Genomic DNA, 4,468 nt, shown 5'->3' on the forward strand with positions numbered 1-4,468 from the left:
AAAGCACAGGATGCAACAAGTACATCATTTTTGAGCAGTTACAAGCTATATGCAGGCCAATAATTTAGGACTTATTCAAAAATCACTATGCTTGAAATCTTGAGCACTAATGTGAGCCTGGTGAGAATATAATGCTTCAGTGTGAAATGTCAGGAGTGTAACGCCTGTTTAAATACTTGATATGATCATACAGTATTGCTAGCTATAATTTCCCTAGTGTTCAATCCCCCGCGTAGCCATTTATTATCTGAAATATGCAGCTCAGATTCACTAAGCTTGTTTAACATGTGCTTTCTTCAGATTTTTTTTTTTTTTAACAGAAAAACTCAAGTTTAAAACAGGGCAATGAGGTCCCTGAACAGGAACTTTGGTTACTTTTTCCAACTGCATTATTTTAGTCAATAAAATTTCATTTTAACAAGTAAACTATAAAAATGTACAAAAACCTGTTCTTCCATTTAACTTCCAATTATTTACCTAGTACAGGCTCACAATGAGCTTCTTGTCCACTCCAAGAAGCACAAGATGAAAGGCAGAGGTTCTCCCTGGATGAGGTACCAGAACATTATAGCACAGCACATACACATGCACAATGGGCAATTTAGAGATGCCAATCTGTCTGTTGGACTTTGGGAGTTCATAGAGAAACCCAATGCAACATGGAGGATTGTGAAAACTTCACACCCACAGAGTGAGGTGGAATTTTGCCCTCCCAACCCTGGTGCTGGAGGTTACCCAATGATGCACAACACTATAATTCATACGTAAAAAGATTATATGTATGTCTTTGTAGCTAGTCTCTATCATAGAGGCTAGTATTCGATAAATATAACGTGTTCATATAATTGCCTTGGTCAGGTCTTACTTTTAAAAATGTTAATAGCTTTTTTAGATATTATTTGTGCGATAATGGTAACGTGGCTCAGTTCTGTGGCTTGTCACCTCTAGGGTTCATTGTTTGAATCTTGGCTCTATGTATGTGGAATTCTAACATTCTCCATTTATTTGTGTGGCTCTCCTCCCAAACACCCAAAGACCTTGTGCTTAAGTGAACTTATGTCTCTAAATGAACCATAGTGTGAAATTGTGAGCGTGTGTCTTGTGGAATGCCAGGTAAGATGTTAAGCTCTAAGTGACACTGTACAAGATAATTTACCTGTTAATACAGTATTTGCTTTTTCTCATTATTACCCCATGGCAATACTGTTTCTGTAATTAATGAGACATGACATCCTGTTTTGTTCCACATAAATCTTTGGTAGAATATTACTGGTGAACAAGCCAGGTATTCTTGTTCCTGTCGTGTAAAAGACTAACAATGATACTTCACTTTAAGAAGGGTTTTAATATGTATATATTTAACTTAATGATGTCTGAATTATGGAATTGTTGTTTTAATCTGTCTTATCATTACAAACCAAAAGTATTACATAGACATATATAAAAAATACACACATACATACATACATACATACATACATACATACTGTATACACACACACACACACACACACACACGTGTATTTATACATATACATACATATAGTTTATCCACAAAAAAGGTAAGAAAACAAAAACACTGGGCTATGGTACTCCCTGGATTGCATGCCAGTCCATCACAGGACTACTACATAAAATACTACATTTCAAGGACTATTTTCCTTGTCAGATATGTTTTAAAAGAAACTTAACAGGGAATAAAATATGGCATTATTTAAATTTTTATTTGATAACCTTCAAGCAACAAATATGAAAATTTTAAATGCCCTCATTCCAAAAGGAAATCATCTGCTGACCCGAAAATAATAAACATTTTATTATCTTTTGACAGAAATGGGCAAATAAATGAGTTCAAGTCAGAACGAGATTATGGATAATTATGGATGTTTGCCCCATGTCCTCAATCAAGAGCAAATGTCTAGAAAGTAATAGCACAGCTTGGTGGGGGTGGGATGGGGGGGGGGGGGGGGGGGGCTGTACCCAGTCAGCTCTTTTCAATCACATTCTTTTCTGAAAAAGAAGCACTTTCTTATATTTGAGCATTAAAACACCAACATCACTTTATACACTTATTATACACTTTATACACTTGTTAAGCAATTTCTTTGCTATTGCAAATTACAAAATCAGATTCGTAGTGTACTCATGCATCCTGCTACATAAAGACCTTTCTATATGTTCTGCATCTAGCCATTAATTAAAAATTTGTTAATGGTGTCACGTTGGTATTTGATCTCTAAATTGCATTTGAATCTGCACACCATTAACTGTGAATTAATAAATAACAAAAATAATAAATACTGTCTATGTCAGTTACTGGTTATAGGTAATCATTTAAGTCTTTCATTCAAAACACTTTGTAATATAGAACTGTTTCCTGCTGAAATTATAAATAAGAATTTATGTTAAACCTGCCAGATCCGGATAGCTTCTGGTTAAAAGCAGATACCTTAATAAATAAGCTTGGTGTTACACTTTACGAAGAGCGGTCACATTTCCAGTTGATTCTTAGATTACAGAAACATTCAAAATACCCTTATTTCATTTAATGAAAAGAGTGAAAGTCAGAAAGTGCAATGTATGAATGATGCAAAAAGTTATCCTATGAATTCATTATCTTGACGCTGCATTATTGCATTCCTCTACTATCTGGCTGGTACAAAATGCATTTGCAGAAGTTGTTAGAACACCTACAATGGACATATTAATCCCATATTTGCCTCCTTGTACTGTCTTCCCATCAAATGTAATGCAGAATATAATATTTCAATGTATCTAGGGAATACACTTCTCTCATACAGTCCCAAACACTTGATTAATACAGCACTTTCCAAAACACCCAAACACTCTACGGAACCAATGAGGAGCCACTTCAACCACCACCACTGTGTTGCCCCCACCTAGATGATGCAATGGCAGCCATTTTGCACTAGTACACTCCCCACACTATGGTTAGGGCGGTGAAGGAGCAGGAGAGAATTCACCAGTTAGATATAAGGGATGATTAGGAGGCCAGATTTGAAAGAACCATCATTATTTTAACCAGGATGTAAGGGTACCATCCCTACTCTTTCACAAGATGCCCAAGGATCTTTCAAGAAGGGTGGCACCATTTTCACATTTCCCGCCACCGCACTGGGGCTTTGCGATCCCACAGACCGCCGGATGGACTAGCCTGTTGGCCACTCGACCAGCTCTTCTAGCAACTACCCAGTTTTCCATCCAAGCACCAGCCCGGCCCAAACCTGCTTAGCTTTAGATGGATTACCGAGTCTGAATTGCAGGTGGTATAGCTGTTGGGGATACTAGATATTGCATTTTGTTAGAAATATTTCTGGCGATCAGGATTATTTATCAATAAAAAAATTATCCTTTGTTTTGTGCTTCCTTCTCCGTCTCCTGTAGTGTCCCTTAGGCCTCTCCTAGGTCTTGAGGTAAATACCATCAATTCGGGTCAGGTAGCTATTCTGAAACAGAATCTACAGTATGGTTCCATAAGTATAATCTACAGCAGTAACAGTTGTCCACATGCTATGTATTATTCATTTGTCAAGGCTGAAATATTATTTGAATAGATACATAATTTTCAAATCAAATAGCACTTTGGGTCCTAGTGGAAGTCTTAATCGTTGCAATATATTAATAGCTATATTTCTCAACCATGTCTAATGTATAATAAATTTTCCAGTAGTGATTCATAACTAGTTAGATAACAATTGATTTGTTAAGGGGCTGTGTCTATTGTTGTTGCTCGTTATTTGTTAAAAAACCTTGACAACCATAGAATTTTCCATTAAACTTCTAAATGTCAGATCCAATATATTTGCGTATTGTTATAGAATGGCTTTGATTGCCTTATTAATAAAGGTAATAAGGAATGCAGCAAGTCAAATAAACACAAACTGATTAATCTGCTTCTTATATCTGTGTAATATCTCATATTAGATTGAGTATATTTAACTTGATTGTCATACAGTGACATATACAGCTCTGGAAAAAATTAAGAGGCCACAGAAAAATGTTTTGTTTCACTCATTTCTCAATTAATGGGTATGCTTCTGCGTAAAATGTGCATTTTTTTTGCAAATCCCAGCCTGGCTCTTCACTGCTTCTGAATAACGAAGGGCTTCATCCTTGCTAAATAGGACTTCAGTCCTGCTTCTGGGAACCTGTTATGGACTTGTCCTAGCAGTGCATTTCACAACATTGAATGTTTTCCATTCATTTTGAAGGTTGATGTTATCCGATTCATGACACACTGCTGGGTAAGCTGATGGTCATCTCTGGCATTAGAACGTCACTTTTACACTCCATCTGGCTGGTTGATTTCGGTGGTTCCTGTTTCACTTTATTTTTGTGAACTGCTGTCTTAGAAACTTTGAGCCTGGATGCAGTCCGCCTCGCAGTGTAGCCTTCTGCCAGCAGGACCAGGATTAAACCAGGATTTAACAAAGCAGACTTTTAAAAA

Source organism: Brienomyrus brachyistius, chromosome 5 (assembly GCF_023856365.1).
Source record: "Brienomyrus brachyistius isolate T26 chromosome 5, BBRACH_0.4, whole genome shotgun sequence".
Lineage (NCBI taxonomy): Eukaryota > Metazoa > Chordata > Actinopteri > Osteoglossiformes > Mormyridae > Brienomyrus > Brienomyrus brachyistius.